Genomic DNA, 22,174 nt, shown 5'->3' with positions numbered 1-22,174 from the left:
TCAATTTAAATTATAGAACAAGATTCTTAATTGATCTGCTTTAAAGTAGATTCACTGCATAAGAATAAAAATTATTTTCAGATAGTATATGTATGTATGTATATATATATATCAATACTTATAGTCATATAATATGCATATGGGGTGTCACCTGAGAATTGTATAAAATATGGGCAACTTTCTGTCACTCTTTTGCTATGTAAATTTGATTTTGATGGAATAAAATTTATATCTTAAGTATATATACTTAATATTTAACTTCAAGTTTTTCAAACTTGGAGTAAAGGATATTTTTTAACCAAGTCACCTATAGATTCCTCAATATTAACTTATAACCTGGACATTTACCTTGGGTTTTTTTTTTTCCTGTTTTATATGAGAACTGGGTTTAAGTTGGACTGTTAGAAATATTAAGAGCAAAAAAAAAAGAAAGAAAAAAAGAAATATTAAGAGCTTAGGAGATGGCTGAGTGCATAAAGAACTTTCTCCAAATGAATAAGGATAAAAGTGACAATGCACACAGCCCTTGTAGAAGCCGGGTAGGCATGGTAACCACTTGGAATTCCAGCACTTGGGAGGCATTCATAGTAGTCATTCACAGAGGAAGTTGGCCGGCTAGATAGACTAGGCAGAACTGGTAATCCCTGGGCTCAGTGACAGATCTTGCCTCCACCAATAAAATGGAAAGTAGTCAAAGATGATACCCAGAGTAAACTTTGAGCTTTCACACACAAGGGCACACACAAATGCACAATACAACACACACACACAAGTGTAAGCTATACATACATGCATGTACAGCACACACACACACACATGCAGACAGAGAAAACAAAACATGGAAGTCTCTGGAGAAAGATAAACTCTGTCATACTTTTATCCTACTATATCCACCGAGGAATGTTTCATGTCACTTGATTTTGATTTTGCTTTTGCTTATCAGGACAAGCTGCCCCACAGATTATTCTGATAGCACTGGGTCTGGTCTGCAAAGTCAGATGTCCCCTTTTGTGAAGCAGTTCCTTTTACATAGTTCATTCTGTGCCTACTGGCAAACGTGGTCGTCTGCTCTCTCAGCATCAGCATCAATCAGCATCTCGTTTGCCCTTCATCACTGCTGACTCTAGCCATTTCTCTCGAACTCACTTATGTTAAGGAGACAGGCCATCAAAGGAAGACCATATATTTTTTTAGTCTTTTTCTTAATAAGAAATCTAGACAGAGAAAAAATAATTTTCACAGTTTCCGTTTTTTATCTCATATATGCATCTTTTTTTTTTTACATAGCTGTTTTAATGTGTGGTGCTATAACAAAATACCTGAGAGTGGATACTTTTAAAGAGTAGATGTGTATTCCTAATAGTGCTGGGGTCAGGAATGTCAGTGGCATTGGTATCTGATGCATTCTGAGGGTTTCCCTTGCTGCGTCCTCACAGTGAAAGAACGAAAGGAGACTCGTCAGTTCATAAGAGTGTCAAGAGTCCATACAAGCCTTTACATAAGAGCATGAGCCAACAGCTAAGGGCCACCTTCTTATTACTGCTTGCATGTGGACTAAGTTTCAGAGTGAACTTGGAAGAGACACACTCATAGCAATCATCACTGTGCCTAAATAGTTATCTCTGAAGTATTTGATCAATGGTCAGACAGATAAACACCCATCAGAAACATGGAAAGGACAAGTCAGAAGAGGGTTGAAGAGTCTGACAAGTTCATTGGGAGGGGTTTATAGAGAACATGGACCATGGGTTTCATATTTGAAGCTGCCTAATACAACTAGATACATCTTTGTTCTACTAAATAGCCCTGCCTCTTGCAGCCTTCCTGGCTTCTTGCTCACATCCTCAAACACATGTGATCTTGTGTGTGTATGTGTGTGTGTGTGTGTGTGGTGGATGTGTGTGTGTGTGTGTGTGTGGTGTATATATGTTATATATGTATGCATGTGTGTGTTAGTGTGTGTGACATATATCTGTGTGTGTGTGTGTGGTGTGTATATGTGTTACTGTCGGTATGCACATCTGTAGTATCAGTATGTTGATACTTTCCTCAATCACTCCCCACCTTTATTTTTTGGAGACAGGATATCATTCAACCAGAAACTTGAAGATTCCACCAAATTTGGTGCTAAGGATAGACAATGATCTTACTCCTCTCCTCCCAGAACTGAGAACTCAGGTGAACCATTCACACCTTTCCCCGTGGATTCTAGAACTCCAAACTTAGGAGATCATGGCCGTATAAAACCACTTTACCCACCAAGCCATTATCTCTTCCCAGAGCTCCCTCAGTTTCCCATTCACTAGATTAATATCCCATTTTTCTCACCTGCTTTTGTATTCTCTTTTCTCCTAAAATAATCTAGACCTGATTTCTGGTCATCCTAATTATTCTTTCATCTGTACCTTAGCTTCTTTCATAGCATCTCCATGATAAGCCTACCTAAGCAAACTAGGAGGTGAGATAAGTTTTATATGATGACTATCTCAAAAAAAGTTGCTCCTAACATAACCATTTACCATTGCAGTTTGGTCCCCAAGGAAAATCCATGGTGTCCAGCAGTCTCTAGGTCTGCCCCTAGACCTTTCCTGATAGATCTACTTAGCTTGTCCATTACCAGTGTCATCATCCATCATTGTGACTACTCCCAGCAAGCCCAAGCTCAATGGCCACTGCCGTCAAAGTCAGTTTACATCCACATGATTGAGTCTAGCACATGTGAACAGCTTCAATGTGCAAACACTCACTAACCAAATCTTCACCTCATTTCTTTCCCCCAGACTCACAGGGTGAGGTCTAATGCCTGTTCCCCAGGGTTTTCCTTGACTCCTGCTCCTCTGATCCCCTCTGCTGGGAATGGTCCTGTTGCCAGTCCCTCTTCTGAGGTCACCAAACTTATCTTACCAGTTCACTGCATAGATCACCTTTCCAGACAGCTTTTCAAGTAACACCTACACACACAGAGGGAGAGACAGAGACAGAGACAGACAGAGAGACAGAGAAAGATAGGCAGAGAGACATAGCCTTTACACCATTCTCCAAAAGTACTGTATAAACATTTACATCATTTATTCTTTGAGAATTTCACTATATTTTGATCATATCCATTCCCTCTCCCCCAACCCTTCCTTTCCCTATACACCCAACTTTGTTTATCAATTCCAGTGTGTGCTGCCCATATATCCTTGGATATGTGGGCATCAATTTGAGCAGGTTGACCTGACAATGGCAAAATTCTCAGACACACACACACACAAACAACTGTCTATCCCTCTCCCATCAGCTATTAATTGCCAATAGGGCCATGGCTTGTGTGGAACCTTGTGTCCAACTCCTCTCCATGCAGGGATGAGAGCTTTGAAGCTTGAATTTGTGCATGTCTCATAAATATTCTCACAATAATTGTGAGTTTTTATGTGCCATTTCCTTGCTGTGTCTGGAAAACACTGTTTCTTTGTAGACTTCCATTGTTTCCCATGGCTATTACCATCTTTTGACCCTCTTCCATAACACTCTACAAACCTTTACCTCTGACTTTACAGCATTTTATAATGGAAATGTTGTTGTGTGTTCTATGCAGTGTGTTTCTTGGCAATAGAACTTGTCATATTCAAGGTTAGAGCAATGGCTCGGTGGCCCAGAGCACCTTTTCTGCAAGCCTGTTCTACTTTCATTTCTGTTGGATGATGAATGATTCAGACAAAGAGCCCCAGAAGAGAAGAAAGGTTGTATTTGCCTTACTGTTTCAGGTTATACTCTTGCTATTGAGTGATAATAGTAACTCTCTTCTCAGTAATCTCTGGGCCTCTGTCAACTATAAGAGTTGAAAATAAATTTGATCTGTAATTTGATTGAGTGTCTCTGCTGTGAGAGGAAGCACAACACCACACAGGAACAAGAAAGCTAGATTGTTCAAAAAACTACGTGGAACTTGAGTTCAAATCTCCAGCACCCATACAAAAACATTAGGTATGTCTATGCATGTCTGTAATCAGAACTGGGTTGGGCAGACAGAAACAGGTGGATCTGGGGAACATGTTGGCCAATCTTCCTACCCAGAATGCAAAGCATCTTGCTTAGTGAGAAACCACATCTCAAGGCTATAAAACAGAAATGGCTAGAGAATGACACCGGAAATTCTGCTCTGTTCTCTGCATGTGTGTAAGCACATAAGCCCTCTACCCTCACACACACACACACACACACACACACAATGTTGCTGTATTCATTTTTCTTACCCAATATCAGCTCTCTTTCTGAGTACAGTAGGTGTGGAATAGTGGCTAAATAAGTGCATGTTTCTTTAAATACAATCAGACTAACTGGAGTGAAATATTAATTCAGCCCAACGTGGCAACCATATATTCACCTTCATGTATAAATAATGTATTGATTAAATACTATAATCATTAGCTTCTATATGGCAAAGGCAATTATTTGGTTAATATGATCCAAGTAATTTTCATATTTAGAGAGAGAATAATCTGATTTCTGGGTTTTATTGATCACATCATCCAGATAATTAGACAAGTACTCTATTCCTGTCCACTTTGCACATATGAATGACTCAGATTTGTGACCCCACGCATTTAATGAATCTGCTTATACAAGAACAGATTTATTCTATCTCAGAAGGGAAGCCTCGGTGTGAGCCAGAGCCAGAGAAAACTAGGTTATGCAAAAGAAAATCCAGGTACATGTTCTAAGATAAACCCTTAGAAAATAAAAATTGGTTTCTCCAGAGTGCATGGCAAAGATACAGTTAAAGTCAGCAGGTTTGCAGTTGCAAATCAAATATTGGCAGAGGAAGTTGTTATATTTTTAAATTATGCAGTGAACTGTGCAGGCTGTTATTGCAAGATAATGGGTTATAAACAACATGCATAATGGTTAAAATAATTATATATTGAACAGATGGGAATAGAGTAACTGCATCATCTCAGCTCCTGAAATAGCTGACACCCTGACAAGCCATGTGGTCCAAAAGGTCCCATTTATCATCTCCTCCTTGGACTGATATTTATTTTCATTGCCATTGTTGTGTACACTTCACATTTGTTTTTTATATGGGTTTTCTAGAACTGTCATCAAATTGTTGGTGACTGGACACAGATTACATTGCTTAGAAGAAGATGAATTACAGATATTTGTCACTGTGTGGTACTCTAGGGACCTGGGTAAGGCACTAATTATACAGTGAGTCCATTGGGGCCATGTTTCTGCAATAGATGAAGAGTGAGCCTCCTTTTAATTAAAATCAAATTGAATCACACACAATGCACTACACATGTTAAAGCTTCCATTCAGGAGCCAGGGCCAAGTGTAGACAAATTTTTGAAATCCACAAAATAAAATCTCTATTCTCTTCCCTGTTCTATATTCTCTATAGGCAGGTGCCTTGGCCCCATGATTTTTTTGTAATTCTACATTAAATGTTCCTAAAGTGAAACTTTTTTAAATAAATGAATGATTATTTTAATTAGCAAGTCAATACATGGTGACAGGTGTCACCGACTTTATTCACAGGCCAATAGGGAATTTCTAAACTTAGAATGCTTAGTAAATCTAAGTAAAACCTCCTTAGAATTGTACTGAGCTATAGAGTTGATATAGATCAAGTCTGACTGTCTCCCCACTGTCACATTTACAGACAGCAGTGTCTTCTCAGATCCCATGGCTCTCCTTCTTGCCCTGCAAACTATAGACTTTACCTTTCCACTTCTGCCCTGGGACAGAAAATGGACCCAAGGATTAAGTCAAGTACAGGCACTCATTGCTCTTCACTATAGTCATATGGCTCCTTTTAGGGATAATGCGCAGGACAAAGCAATTCTTATGCCCGACCCTGACCTTAGTGTCTTCTCTCTTCTTTGCTCTCACTGCCTAAAATGGGGTTGCCTTTGGAAATGCTACCCTTTCAGCCATAGCATTCACAAATATCTTCAAGATATTTGTCAAGCTTAGGTAAGAGGATTCAAAGTTGCAAGTAAAATGTCTCCTTCCAGCAAGGAATTAAAAATCCATTGAGGGAAAAAATGCTAATACAATATAACTTACATAAACAAATAGGTATTCAAAGGATTAGAAAGCAGTTATGTTGAGAAGCCAAGCACTATGGCTCAGTGATAAAGACACTTGACACACATGACTGGTCACCTGAGTTTGATGTCTGGAATGAATGTTGAAGTTGAGAGTTGCCTCTATCTTGTGTGCACACCATGGCATATACATTCACACAAGAACATGTGAGCATGGGCACACACACACACACACACACATTTACATACTAATAAATAAATAGTCATAATATCAGGTGTTAAGGTAGCAGTCACTATAGTGAAAATAAGACCTAAGAAAGTACTGTAATCCCTTATCAGAATACTGAGCTATACCTCTCTTCTTAATATATCTATCTGTGTCACATAACTACCTTTTCTTTTCTTCAAAATTGAGACATAAAATTAAGAATAAGCAACATTGTAGTTGTAGTACTTCTAAAATATTATGCAATGGCCACTTGAACAAAACAGCATCCTATTTTAAATATTACATATGGAAACCATACATTCTTTAGGCAATCAGGTTAAAAACAAGAAGCTCCGTGATAATGATACCACTTGTAATTCCAAAGCCACAGCTGACTGCTCTTCTGAATCCTTTGACTGGAAAAAGTATTGCTGTCAAGATATAACAAATTTATGGTGTTCAACGCTTGTGTCAATCAATAGAATTATGACAAGAGTTATACGAATTAATTAGCAAATACTAGAGGGCAAATTGTCGAACACTATATTACTAATAAAAATCCCACTTGAAATACAAATCAAACAAGAAGTGGGGCTTTCCAAGTATGTTCAGGCTCCTTGAGTGTTGACACCTATATATAACTCAGCAATTAGTGTTAAAGCATGATGCTTCTGGAAAGGAAGTCAAATTAGACTCAGTAGCATGACTTTATTTTTTTAGGTTCCGTCCTTGATTCAGAAAGTCCATTGATTTCCATGATTCAGCAGCAGGTCATTCTATTTAAGGGATAGATGTGTATGGTCTAGCTGTGGAACAACTTCTCATAAAGACTTGTTGAAATATTTGTATCAACTCAGTATCCTCAATAACCTTTAAAACCTTGATGCAATAGTCAATGTTCTGAAGAGTAAAACAAATGAAAGCTCACTAATTCTCCATGTGCCCCCTGCTCTACTGGCCATAGCTCACCTACAGAGATATAGAGCCCACTAGAGTAAAGGTCATGTGAACATGATGATCAGGTACACTGTTCTTTCTCTCCATTAATGTTGTACCTCCATGTGCTTGTCTTAGGGTGAAATACAAAGATGACTGTGGCTCCCACCAGCAGCCTGGGCATGAGGACCACTCTGAATATTCCATGAAGGTTAAAGACATAGACAAGGATATCTTTGACAACGTGAAGTTAACACAGTGGGAGCTCTTTTTTTTTTAACTCCAAAGCCTTAGATTAAGCTTGCTAAGAACAATAAATACTAAAGACATGTAATGATAAGGAAGAAGCAAGAGAAAGGAGGGTCTACAGTCCCCATCCTCCTGCACATCCGCGGGGACCCATGGATCCTGATGATACCTAAGTTTGCTGTACCCACTGGTGAGGAATCGTCCTCACTTAACAGTTTACCTGGAGAGGAGCTGGAGAGAAATGGGGTTAACTTTCCAGGTACCAACTTTTCTGAGAGATCCAGGGGCAAATTAGGAACGTGAATCTGGTGCCAACAGTCAGCACTGGGTAAAAGTGCCCAGCCTGGGAGCTACTGTGGAGGCAAGTCTGAGGGCCGTAAGAAACTTAACAGGGAAGTAATAATCACTGGACTAGAATAAGGAGTGAAACTGAACACTAAGGAGATGGCATAAGTACAGCACAGTATTGTTTCACGAGAGAAGAGCATGGTGACAGCGGTGACACTGTGGGGTTTGGTTTCTTTGTTTCATGTGTCTCTGCTTGTTTGCTTGTTTCTGAGGCATTTGAGAAAGACTCAGTTCTAGTCTTCTTCTTTTGCTGCTGCTGGTATACTGTGATTTGTATCTGGAATGTTTCTTCAAAGGCCCATGTGTTAAAGGCTCTGTATGTGTGTGTGTGTGTGTGTGTGTGTGTGTGTGTGTGTGTGTGTGTGTGTGTGTGTGTGTGGTATGTATCTGTGTGTCTGTTTTTCTGTGTGTGTGTGTGTGTGTGTGTGTGTGTTATGTATCTGTATGTGTCTGTGTGTCTGTTTTTCTGTGTGTCTGTCTGTGTGTGCCTGTGTGTCTGTGTGTGTCTGTGCCTGTGTGTCTGTGTTGTGTGTGTTGTGTGTGTTTTCTCCAATTTCCCCCTTTTAAGTGTAACACTAGTTATAACCATTATAGCCCACCCTAATGTCCTTATCTTAATTTAATGTCCTCTTTGAAGACCATGCATAGTCACATGTGCCATTTAGGACACACTTTAGGCACAGCAATGGCATTATATACATGCACTCACACTGTCTTTACAGCAACCCTATATATCTTGCCTTCATTTCACATGAGAAAACCGAGGGTTACTGTAGTTGAGTAACTGGCACATTGTTTTAGGCTACCTCCAAAGCCAATGCTCTCCATTTTGTTCTTCTCCTGCCTGTCTAACCTCCAATTCCAAAAGTTTACATGGAGAAATAGAGCTTTAACCTCTGCTGAATAGTCTTCAACTAGTGACCCCCACCAAACACTTAGCTCTAGTCCCTTATTTATGTACATGCTTCAATTATTTAGATGTTTCAAGTATATGCAAATTTCCTAAGTCCTCATAGCAGCCCGTGGTCAGGAGTTTTCCTTTCCCCAGAGAATCATAAAAGTGAGGGTTTTATTGAGTCACAGTCTCTATGTCCTGTGACTGTTCACACCTCTTTGATGAAAACTATGTCTGGTCAGACTGTATATTCTATCGTTCTCATTGGCACTTACAGAACAAAGAGTTTAAGAGCTTTAGATGGGAAATTCAGTCACTCATCCTGATGCTGTTATTCAGCAGCTTTACCTCTCCAAGAGAGTGACTTTTTACATGCCGACTGCCTTCACTGAGTATCAGAGAGTTACAGATTAATGGAAATAACGGCAGCATCTCTAGATCTCAGGTTTTGCAGCACTTTCTGGTGCTCAGGCACAGGGTTGTGTTCTTTGGATACTATTCTGCTCTGCTGGTTCACCTTCTCCAGTGGGTACTCTCTTTGAAATCAGAGGACATGAGACTGCAAAAATGACTGTTATCTATTAGATCTAGATAGATTCTGTACAAAGATCTAGCCCATGTGATATGTGATATGGGCTCCAGAATTACTTCCCAAAGTAATTCAGCTCTACTGAATATGTCTATACCCTGCTCTGATAGTTGATCCATTTGACAAAGGATAAGAAGGTGATGAAGCATAACAAGGTGAGAAAAAGAAATTTGGGGAGCAATAACTTTTGGTGAGTGAAACGTTGGGATCCTGGAATACGCAAGAGTATAAGGATACAGTTCAGACTTGCTCTTGGAGAAAGACAAGCCTAAGTATTGGCAACTTGGTCATTGATTGTTGTGGTAAAAGTTTGGAGTTCCTGTCCCACTGAGACAGAAAGCCAGAGCCTTAGCTAAGAGTTAAGCACATTCAGAGTTTTAGTAACAAGAATTCAGTAGGAGAATGGATGCCCTCCACATCACTTGTATTAACTAGCTTGAAATGCCAAAAGTAAATACCACAGACCAGGTGACTTAGACAACAAAACTTGTTTTCTCGCAGATCTAAAGTCCAGAAATCCAAAACGAGGGTTCAGTACAGTTGATTCTCCTATATCCAACTCTTTGGTATGAGTTGGCTTCTTCTTGCTCTGTTCTCATATGTCTTTGTCTCTCTCTGTGAATGTGTGGCTGGCGTTTCTTCTTGTTTTAAAGACACCAGTCTTGTTAAAATAAGAAGTCACTTCTATGATCTCAATGTATCTTAACTACCATTTTGAAGGCCCTAATCCAAACATTATTCATTTGAGGGTTAGGGCTTGAATGTGTAGATTTTGCAGGAATACAAAACTCAGTCTGTAATATTACCCATACTCATAAAATTTTCCAAAGTGGAGTTATTGAATGCAGGAGCAAATATTTTATAAATGTCATTAATCAATGTGGCCCTGAAACACTCATTCTACAATCAAAATGGAACATACATTATAGGATAAAATTTTGGCAAGAAGTGTTTTTCTGGAACAAATGAGTTATGATCCTTACTACAAGGGCAGCTTAGTCCAAATGAATAAAGACAGAAAGTAAGCAGGTGCCTTACCCTGGAACACACTCTAGGCTAAGTGGTACAAGCTATGTAGGATGGGGGTGGCCACTAGGGCAATTGGGTCTCTCAACCTCACTAGCTTCAATACCCTCTCAAAAGACAGGAAGTTGGAAATGGGTTGCAGCAAGATGACGAAGGGCTCTCCATATTTGGAAATTAGTTGCTGGCCAAGTGAATTACAATTAGAGTTAGTGGATGAGAGAAAAGGCCAGATTTTTAAGAACATTTTATGTGGTTCTAATAATCCAGAGAAATTCTGCAGGCCAGAAAGACTCACAGCTAATCATATCTCAAAATCATAAGATCTCTAAGAACCCACTACGTCTTACCTTCAGCTCCCCGAGACGTACAGAATTCTTAAGCCAGCTTGGGGAAGAGTGTGCTTTAGGCATCAATGCGAAAATAACTTTTGCTGCTCAGCACCATTTCTCAGGACAGTGCAGCACTTATCAACAGTGTGAGAGATGTCAATCCATTAGACTGTGTCAGTATTCACAAATGACATTATATACAAACATACACACAGAAAACAATAGAGCCAAGGAAATATAGAAAGGCGTTTGGTCGCCAAGATATCAGAGAAGCCATTAGCTTGGGCTGAAGAACAGAGAATTTCAGGAAAGCAGAACAAAGGAGGTGAGGCACAGCAACTAGGGTTTCAGTTGCTTCACTAAAGGTGTTACAAACTAGAGATTTGGACTTTAAGCTAATTGAAACTTGAAAGTACAATTTGAATACTGACTTCCTTTACATGCTGTATAATAGAATACTCAGAAAGACAGATGAAAGTGTCTACTGTTGGCTTTTATGTAAATAAATGATCTGAAAGTTTGCCTTAGAAGTTGGTTTTGAGCTAACCTTTTAGACATTAGTGTTAAAGATTTTGCATTCTTTCCTTCCTTTTATTGATTCCAAGGGAAAGAGTGCTTTAGCTGATGGAGTCTGATAATCACTATCAATAAAAGCCAACCTTATTAGGGAGCCCCGGGTTTTACTTCCTTACAAATATTCTATTCCTTTTAAAAATGAGTATTGTCAACCAATAGCCAACAAGACTGTGCTAACATTTATTTAAGCACATGAATTATCTAGATTTAACTAACAGGGTGATAATATGTGACCTAATATGACCTAGCCAAAGGGTGGGAGGGTATGTATGTTAAGTTCTTTCTAAGCAAGGACCTGAGAAACAATTTTCTGGATCAGTATATGTTATTATTGGTCTCACTGCCATGTGTTTTAAAAGAACTCCAAGGAATCCTGAAGATGTGTAAGTGTGATAAACTACTGACCTAATTTTGAACCATGATTAAGTTTACACAATTCAAAATATTACAAGTTTCCTTTTCACCTAGCTGTTATTAGAAATAGTGTCAGAGCATTGTTAACCAAACTATAGCTAACCAGAGAGCACCGTTACCCACTCAGCTCTCACACTTCACCTGCATGACTTAGCAACTTTTTTAGTCACTGTTCCATTGCTGTGAAGAGACGCTATGACCAAGACAACTGTTACCGAAAAAAAAAAAAAAAAAAAAAAAAGCATTTAATTGGGGGCTTGCTTACAGTTTTAGAGGTTTAGTCATCATGGTGTGGAGTGTGGCAGGCATGGCATGCATGGTGCTGGAGAAGTAAAGAGCTACATCTTGATTCATAGGCATGCACACACACATACACACACACACACACACAGAGAGAGAGAGAGAGAGAGAGAGAGAGAGAGAGAGAGAGAGAGAGAGAGACTGGGACTGGCATGGACTTTTAACACCCCCCAGTGGCACACTTCCTTCAACAAGAACACACCTCTTAATCCTTCTAATCCTTTAAAATAGTGCTATTCCCTGTCGATTAAGCATACAAATATATGAGCTTGGGTGGGGCATTCTTATTCAAATTACCACACTAACAAAACATGTAAAAGAATCAACAAATAAAATTGTCATCTGTGGATATTGAGTTGATCATTAGATAATTATGTGGCATAGTTTACCTAAAGAAATTCACACTTGAGACAAAGAGCATAAAGTGCTGACTCTCATACAAGATCAATCTCTCCAGCTAAAGGATAAAATACTTTCTAGTCATTTGCACTTTAATAATTTCAGGTATGAATTTTTAAGTGAATTAAAACATAAGAAGCTCAATAATTTTTATTTTGACTCTGGATAATTCGATTAGTGAAATAAGGGCATTTAAAAATCACTTCTGGCTGGAATTATATATTAAGTAATAGAAGATATAAAGAGGGAATAGTGAGAAGGAAAAGATGAAACAAACACAAAATCTTCAGAAGGAAAACCGAAGGTCATCTTCCATTCTCTAAGTTCTCATGACCTAAGCCCTAGCTTCCCAACAAAAACTAAGCAAATAAAAATGAATAGAAAAACAAAACAAACAAACAAAAAAAGCCCACTTACCTTGGAGTGCTTTGTGGTGCATGTCTATATAATCTGAGGACAACCTGGTCAATTTAGAGAGATACTGTATTAATTAAAAACAAAACCAGCTAAAACAAAACCAAATAAATGACTTACTTTACAGGCTCTGTATCATAATTACCTAAAATTATATATAATCCAGTCAGTCAGTCCTACTCTTTATCACTGAATCTTATGGAAATTTTCACAAAAGGCCTTCAGAACATAAATTTTCACCCAAATGTACACTGTTCCCTAGGGGGTGGTGCCCAACAATGTAACTCAACAGGCCAGCACTACAAAGTGCTGGGGACTCAATCTCCCAGCTACTGCAGTGCTGATGGATTCCTGAAGGCCAAGGTCACTCCCTGCATCTGGGGCTCACTGAAACATACTGCAAAGGGGAACTGAGCGAGGCAACAGGGTGAGTGCCACTGGAGGAAGGGAAAGGACTGACTTCAACGGCATGGATTTTATTCTATTCTATGTATGCACCCCAGTGAATACTGTTCTCTACATAAACAGGATCAGCTCATTAATAATAGTTGTCTAAACCAAGAACAAGAATTAGCATTCACCTTTGAGAAAGGTTTTCTATAGGATTTGTAGAGCAAGAAGTACTCACAGGACACATAGAATTGACTCACAGATAGTTCATTGGCCTCTGGAAGTCAGGAACTAGAGATGCCTGTGTTGTCCATCACTAGGACATTGGAAATCAATAAAGCAAGAAGAGGATGTTGCAGCTGTGCTGGGTGTGGGCTGTTTTATTGATCAAAGATGAGGATACCTTACCTAAGTTTCCATGGTGGGGAATTGGCAATTCTCTCAAGTTTCCTGAAACTAGGGCTGGTTCTAGGATGTACCTGCTTCTGCTGGGTACTTCAGACAACTCTGAGGAAAACTGAGACTAGAAGATTGCCTTATAATAATCTTGTCCACTGTTCGTGGAGCTACAGAGTTGGTAAATTTGCTCTTTGGTGTCATATTATGTAAATAAACAATCTGCCCTTCCACACAGTTGGACCTAAGGAATCAACAATAAGTAATCGGGAAAAGCCAATAACTAGATGTTCTTGTAACATCTGCTTCCTCATGCCCAGCACTTGAAAATACCTTTTATATGACTTTCTTGACTTCCTTCAAGACAAGTGACTGATAGCTTTTGGGAAGAATTGGACACTTCTACGGTTTCTATGTATCATCCTCATTTTTCTCTCAGTGGGTATCCAAGCACACCTTCCTCTTGCTTCAGAAGTGATTTTTAATTTATGTGTTCTATTTTTTTCTGTTCTGGAGACTTGGAGGCTAGAATTTTGTCTCCTCTCAACTTGAAAGCTTTGTGGCATTCCACTACTCAAAATTTACTTAGGAAGCACTTTGTCAGCTAAATGAATTTGCAATTGGATTTAGTCAATGTCCCCTAAAGCTTATACTTATATGATGCCAAGATGGGATACTTAGGATGCTAAATGATTTGATAGAGCAATAGGCAGAGTGGGCATGTGTATATATTCATTTTTAATACCATTTAAGAAACTTAAGCTCAGAAGAAGTAAGGAGGCAAAATATGCTAGATTCATCTTAGAGCCTTCCCTCTGAATATTTCCAAATCCAGGCCCCAGGATAACGTCTGCATTGCATAATAAGGCCCCTGTTTCATGGATTCCCTGCCCCCCCCACAAGAAAAGATGAACTGTTGGCATCCCAACCTCAGCATCAAGCTCAAGTGAAATTTAAGTTCAGCGGAGGCCAGACCATCTCGAGCTGGATAAAGATAGGTGGTGATTTCCCTGGAATCAAGTCCAACGGAAAGCTTGCCCTCAGAGTGTAGAGCCTGTCCTCTATTTTAACAAGTTAAAAGGGGGCAGGTTGGAAACAAGCCATTTCTTTCAACAAATTGCTTGATTGAGTTCCAATTACAATTTTATTCTTCCTTGTAATGCTTTTACGTGTGATGTCCCTGGTTCCATTAAAGCTGCTGTAAACCTTGCATGAAATCACCTACTGATTTGCTACAAGGAAAAGTCTTCTCAGAACAGAAAGGCCCGCTATATCTCAGGTGACGTTCAGCATTCCAAACATGCAACACTGATACTTGCTTCCATCTACAGGACATCAGTACTATGGGGTTTGTTGCCAATATCCAAAGTTGTCTGAATGTAAGCAAGTATGCCTTGAACTAAGTAACAAAAATTCTCACTATCACTTGCTTTATATATGCATGGCATTGAAAGGAAATTCAGAGATGGCACAGTGGCTTCAAAAACAGAAAAATCACAGTAGAAATACCTGAGGTTTGAAGAGAAACAGGAGTATCTTTGATCATCTTATGATGCCTAAATATTATTGATAGCACTCATCCTTGCACTGTCTTGTAAAGTAACTCTTTAAATTCCTATACAACAAATGCCAATAATGAAACTCAGTTGGTTAGATGAAATTGCTAAGGGACAAATAGGACATGAATCTGGGCTGGAAAGAATGAAAACTCCATTTCTCTTCTGCCCAACCATTCAACCTCCACTTTAGAAACCACCATTGATTCTGTGGAACTGAGGAGACCCAGCACGTGGTATATAGCAAGAACCCCAAGTACAAGTTTTATAAAGCACTAATGCCCTAATCTTAGGGAAGCAGCGAGTTTAATGAGAGGGACAGACAATCAATCTCAAACAGAGGCAGGCAGACATCAATACAAATCAGGGTAGTGATGACCATTCTGGAAAAATACAGTACCTATCTTCAGGGTTGAAGTAGGGCTTCTAGGAGGAAGGGGCATCGGAAATAAAATCTGAAGGGCAGAAATTAGCAAGGTGACACTGGGTTGCTGAAAGCCTGGTAAATGTGAATAATGAGCTAAACGTGAAAAATGTGATAAATGAACATCAAGGTTAATGAGCATGTGTGGAGGGGAACCAAATGCCCCTGTACAAAAGAAAATGCAAATGAGCATGCAGCTATACATAATGAGCAGACTTTGAATAAATGAAATCTAAACAATTAAGCTGCCACAAATTGTCAAATACTGAGCTATGCAATACCAGCCCAATATGCTCCTTTGTGTGCTCTTAGGCCCCAAATGTGCTAAGGATGCATAGGAAAATATCTGAATCCAATGCCATCGCCAAGATTTTATCAATGCATAATTTTTAATAGTAAGCATGATATTGATGCCAGATATAAAATGATCTGTTATCCTCTATGCTCAGTGAATTCATCATTAAGTTGTGCTAAGTACCCTGTCTTATGCAATAAAGCAAGCCACTTATACAACATACCTGTCTAGGAGTATATGCAAGACCCTTGGAGCAGGTAGAGAGAAGTGGGGGAGATGGGATTGGGCATGTCAAGTCAGAATTGAAAATATCAGTATATGCATCTTTCAAGAATATCTTTTATTAATCATTTGACTGAATAGCTCTTACACTGTCACACTTTGCAAGTTATTCAGGTTTGGTAAATATTTGCTCAAACTTGGGGAGAGAGAATGATCTGAAGGTGGGAGGAAGCTAAAGGGATGAAAATATGAATCAGTACAAAGAACAAAATATGAATCAATACCAAGAAGCTGCTTCTCCTGCTCTTTTATGGAAGGAGCTAACCTAACCTTGTGAAGTACCTACTCCACTAGCTTCACTCTTGATACCCAGCAAAGCTGCTGAGCCTCCTCACATGGCACCTCCCCTCTTAGGAAGGTGTTCTGTGTGTTTCTAACGCTGTGGTAAGTCTTACTAAAATCAAATCGTGTGTGTGCTTTTATTAACACACCTTGAAAGAAAGTGCTAGAGATCTAGAACGCAACTTTTAGAGGGTTGGTTTTTTTATTTTATTTTATTTTTTGGTTTAAAGAGTTTACTGAAAGATGACTGGTAGCAAATCTTCCTCCACACTTGTCCTACTTTGCTCTTTCTATTGCTGGGATCAAAAGCATCATGACCAAAGGCAGCTTGGAGAGGAAAGGGTTTGTTTCCATTTACAAGTAACAGCCCATTATCAAGAGACCCCAAGACAGGAACTCAAGCACAGTCGGAACTTAAAGGCAGGAACTAAAGTGGAACCACAGAGAAATGTTCTTCAGGGCTAACCCAGTTTGCTTTTTTATACATCCCAAGACTGCGCATCCAGGGTTAGCACAGCCAATAGTGGGCTGTATGCTATACACAAATCATTAATGAAGAAAATGCCCCCACAGACTTGGACAGAGTTCAATATAATAAAGCAATTCCTTAGTTGAGATTCCCTCTTCCCAGATATGTATACATTTGTAGCAAGTCCAACACGAAAGAGAGGAAAATGATGCTAATCTGAGCTACACAGAGACAAACTCATCCTATCTAATGAGCACAGTGCAATTGAGCTGTAATGGTATCAAAACAATTGACTTTTTCCAGCACAGCTTAATGACTCCACAGTAGACAGAGAAATGTATGTTGCTTCTACTAAAAGTAATTTTGAAAGCAGCGTCTTAGAAGTATACGTGGCACCAGGCAAAGATTTCTTTTCTTGCCTATGATTAGTGAATATTGTCTTAAAACTTCATTAAGTCAAATAACCATAGTCTAATTAAGTCTTTTGTAGTTTTGAGCGGTTTCCTGAAATGTCACGGGGATTTATTGAACTCGTTTCTCCACTTGACTGAGTGTTCTTCAGAACCTGGGTGAATTTAAGCTTTAAAATTCTTTGCCCTGGAGAAATGAATGCTGGAGAGTGTTAGGGTTGAGATACTTTTGTTTAATGTGGTAATAGGAAGCCAAACCGAAGGGCGCACACTCAGCAGTTTCTGCTTCAGGCAAACTCCATTGCTGTCTTTGTGCTCCAATAGGCACAGATCCAAAAGTGGGCAGTTGAGGGGGTGCAGAGTCTGGGTTGTTGGGTTCAAAATATTAAAGCACGTCAGAGGATGACAAAGGACCCCAAGAGGGATAAGAAGATATAATGTTGCAACCAACTAAGTTTCCTTGCTGACTGGGCAAGAGAATACTATATCCCTCTAGAAATGAGCTTGCATGTCTGATGAATGAAGGGATGGTTGACCTGTCTTAAAGGAGTCTCTGCGTGTTGTTTACTTGATTCTTTGTAGAACTAGATGTCCCTCTAGTTTTTTTCTTTGTTTTGTTTTGTTTTGTTTTGTGTTTAGGCTTTCAATGCACAAAATAAGCTTTTAGAGAGGTTCAGGAGGGGTTCCTAAGTCGTTGGCATCTAGACTCAAACACCTCATGTTTACCTATCTTCCTAGGATTTCAGTAACTTTCAAAGCAGAACAGAGAACAGAATTGGAAAATCTGAGAGACTGTCCTAGTCAACATCCTCATATTAGAGAAGAAAGCTTGGGAGCCCTTAGGGAAGAGATGGTTCAGTTAAAGTAATTATCCCTAAGCCAAAGAAGCGAAGCGCTGATAAAGGAAATGCCATGTTGCAGAGTTTCAAGGTTGAGCAAACTGTTGTCATATTGTGACTGAAATCAAATCATGAAGGTCTCTGACATGAGAAGGTTTAACAGTGAAGGGCTTGTGTCATTTCAGAGTAATTTCTTGTATAATATGTCATCTTTGTGTCTTGGGAAGTTGTAGTAGTACCTGAGGTTGTTTGTTCTTTTTTAAACAGCTTGCTCAGAAATGCAGTTTCATTAGCATGCAGTAAGCAGACTAGCCGCCTAGCAATGTTAGGTGCAAAGGGACTGGTAAGCCCCAAAGGGAACTGGTTAATAGAAACTACTTCAGGATTAAGAAAGCATAGCTTGGGATAGACACACACAACCAGTTAACAAGGGACTGGTATGTGGAGTATTATAAGGAGCAAACGAAGCACACTTTAACCCTTTAGAGCCCTTGCAAGGCAGGCATTAAAGCCAAGTGTGGATTCTTAGCACCCATGAAAACGCTGAGTAGGCACGGTGACCTATCTGTCATTTGTCTCTGTTTCTGGAAGGTAAAAACAGAAGAGTCCCTGAGCAAGCTGGCTGGCAAGACTGGCCTTCTCAGCACTCTCTGGATTTGATTGCCACCCTTCCTCATTGGAGGAATGGCCAAAAATGATACCCAGCATCAACCTCAAGTTTCCACATGCACAAGCACACACTTGAACACACATGCACATACATTCGCACACAAGTGTACCCACACACATGCAAACATAAACCCATGAAAATGGAGTCAGAAAAATCTAGAAGGCTAGACATTTTAATGAGGTGATTCTGACAGCTTCTAATTAGAGGTGGGATTGGAATTGATCCTGTTTGATTCTTTTGTTAATTCAACAACTCTGTCCTGAGTACTTGCTGGATACGTAACAGCAAGTTTGTTGGAACATATCAATGGATAGGTCCCCATCTCTGCTGTTGTAACATTTGCATTATGTCAATAAGTAAGATTTCTAAAAACCTGTTGGAAGATGGAATTTCAAGGAGAGAGAGAGTAGAAAGAACAAATGTATAAATGATAAGTGTGCACAAAGTGTGAGGTTCAATCCATAACATTAGAACACAAAGCTCATGGGTAGTGGCTCTTGGGAGATAAGCACCTCTAATTGCCAACTATATGCAGGGAGGGATCGTTGGATCAAGGGCACATCCCTGATGTTGCTGGGCTACTTTCAGAGCAACACCAACATACAAGCTTTGGACTTCAGTTGGCACGCCATTGAATCTAGACAGTCATGAACTGTTGTGCCCATTCACGAACCCCCAAGAGACCACCAAGGAGCTGATTCTGATGCAATTACACTGGGATCTTTTTTTTCCCCAAGCTTGAGCTTGGGCTCACTGCCAAGCCTGATGCAGCAGGAAGGGAAAGTGAAGTCCAGAGCCTAGTTTCAAGCAAGCATTTGTAGAGGCAAGCAAACAAGCAAGGGGGTTTCTAACCTGGCACACATCTGGTTGGGAGCAGGGTGGGGGCTATTATGGAATTTAGTTGCCCTTTAAAATAATTGCCTGGTGCTGATAGCCAAACCATAAACTTATCTTCTCCTTTCTTCCTGATTGGTAGTTGTTAGGGAGTGAAGTGTCAGGTGCAGGCTTGACAGAAGGTAGTGCTAGGTTCCAGCTTGCTGGGGAGTAACCTGGAAACTAGCACTAGGTGTTGGCTTGTTAGTTAACTCAGTTCAACCTTAGGTCAGGTTCTCTAAGATGGAGTCTAAAGCCAAGATCTGCTCTTTCACTATCACCAGAATAGTGGTTTGCTAAGAGAATGCGGGGGTTGGACTAGGAAGATGTAGGTGTGGGGTCATGCAAGGGAATGTGAACTAGCTATCAAAAGAAGGACCATGAAAACAAGTTATCCCAAAAGTAATCATAGCACTAACAACAGTGAGACACAGCACTCCTTGACTATGCAAAAAGACTCCATAAAATTCCCTTGCTTGCAATTCAACAAAACTATTTTCCCCAGAGTGGTCTGCATTACTTTAAATAATATCTTAGGCTATGGGGATGATGAGATTCAATGATTGCATGACCAATGCTGTGGTTACAATGGCTTACCGAACCCACTGCTGCCAGTGAAAGTATAAAAGTTCTCAAATCCCATTAAGTTCCAGTGGATGGTTCAATGGGTAGTTTCTAAAAAATAACACAGATTGTGCCAAGTGTAGCTGAATTCCCCAATTCCATAACACCATTATTAAAACTATTTACTTCTCAGCTGTATATTCTTTATCATTACAAGGTACACAGATGATAGGTAGATAGATAGATAGATAGATAGATAGATAGATAGATAGATAGATAGATAGAGACAATAGATAGATGATAGATAGATAATAGAGAGATGATAGGTAGATAGATAGATAGATAGATAGATAGATAGATAGATAGATAGATAGATGATAGATAGATAGATGATAGATAGTAGAAGCTAGAGAGAGATAATAGATGAGAGATAGAGAGATAGAAAATAGATGAGAGATTAGATAGATAGATAGATAGATAGATAGATAGATAGATGAGAGATAGATAGATAGATGAGAGATAGATAGATAGATAGATAGATAGATAGATAGATAGATAGATAGATAGATAGATAGATAGATGTGACTTTTTAAACTCATTCTGTCATATCATAGATCCGGTGTGGCTTGTAAAAGTCAAAGCAGTATTGGCATCTCAGAATAAAAGAAAAAAGGCTATTTTGAACTTGTTAAAATAAATGCAGGGGAGGAAAGACTGTGTAGGGTATATCAGAAGACATTTTCATGGGAGCAGGCTTGTGTGACGAGAGAGAAAGAACTTTAAAATGTGCTTTATAATTAACGTTTTAAGTCATCAAAAGACACCAACATTTATGGTAAAAAGCCCCTTAGCCGAAACATACCATTCACAAACCCAGATCCCAGAGAGCAAGCCTGTTGTGAGACCCGTTTCACCTAGTGGTTGGCAAACAGATGGGGTTAGGAGGGCACTGGGAGGCAGTCGGGCAGGAAATCAGAAGTGGTTCAACTGCAATGTTGTGTAAGTCCAAGGGTTCAGATGCTGTCTTAAAAAATTTCCCTTTGCAGTGGCAATTAGAAGACTGTGACGAATTCCAGGGGCCCAGACTTAAGGAAGGACCAGACAGAAAGGGCTGCATGAGAGCGGTTCCTTTGATTCTCCTACAGACAACAGCATCTAGCTTGGTGACCTTGACTTTCAGGACAGTCTGCTCTGTGTTAGACAAAGCAGAGAAACTGGAAAATAGCATCCTAGTAGGCAGAGCATAAGAGTTTTGTGTCTCTGAGTGATTCCTCTGGATCTGAGATGACTCTGTCTGGGCAACTCATACATGAAAAGAGCCGCTAACCTTCTGAGATGTCAGGAGTGGAATGATGACTCATGAATATGCCTTTATTTCTTCTTCCATTTGGGCATAGAGGGTGCTCTCTCCTCGTGACATTTGCAAGGTCCTTATTCACATATAAAGTGAGGAAAAGCCTTGGCCTTTGGGGTTCCCTCATGACCTGGGAAATACAGGTTGGCAAGTAGAAACCAAAGGCAGTCTATCTCAGAATGCCCTCAGGGGTTATTACTGACTGTAGGATCTGCTCTCTTGGGTAATCAGCTGATGCACTTCCTCTTCTACTGTAAGGGTCACATGAGATAGCACACGGACATCCCTTTATATGTCCCAAAGTATGACTCTCATATAAATCCAATGTGAAAAGACTCCCCAAATCTTAATGAAGGTGGAGGTACCAGCCAACACCAATGCTAGTTCACAGTGAGAGGAGCAATGGTTAGGGTCTCTCCACCAGAAGACAATGTCTGAAATAATCCTGTTCAGTGAGAGCCAAAACTTCATGCTCTACAGGGCAACTTTTAAAGGTCATGAATTACTTACATTTCTGTTGAGCAAAATCAATAATTAATCATCAATCAATCAATCAATCAGTAAATAATATCTTCAAGTTAAGATATAAGTTCATAGCCTTAGCTCTCTGCAACAGAAAATGATACAACAAAAATATATAGAAACCACT

At 39.6% G+C, this 22,174-nt stretch overlaps 1 protein-coding gene and 1 long non-coding RNA gene across 14 annotated transcripts in view; one reads left to right on the top strand and one right to left on the bottom strand.

Moving 5' to 3' along the window:
* The window catches only part of Grik1 (glutamate receptor, ionotropic, kainate 1), a 394,963-nt gene that overhangs the window by 301,275 nt on the left and 71,514 nt on the right, over positions 1 to 22,174 (top strand). The window lies entirely within an intron of this gene.
* Positions 1 to 22,174, bottom strand: part of LOC115486002 — a 91,381-nt gene that overhangs the window by 16,782 nt on the left and 52,425 nt on the right. Inside the window, exon 2 of the long non-coding RNA XR_003951875.1 lies at positions 12,725 to 12,768. This is a non-coding gene — a long non-coding RNA (uncharacterized LOC115486002). The remainder of the gene's footprint in view (positions 1 to 12,724; positions 12,769 to 22,174) is intronic.

This window comes from Mus musculus, chromosome 16, assembly GCF_000001635.26.
Source record: "Mus musculus strain C57BL/6J chromosome 16, GRCm38.p6 C57BL/6J".
NCBI classification, from domain to species: Eukaryota; Metazoa; Chordata; class Mammalia; order Rodentia; family Muridae; genus Mus; species Mus musculus.
This window is presented reverse-complemented; position numbering and strand designations above follow the sequence as displayed.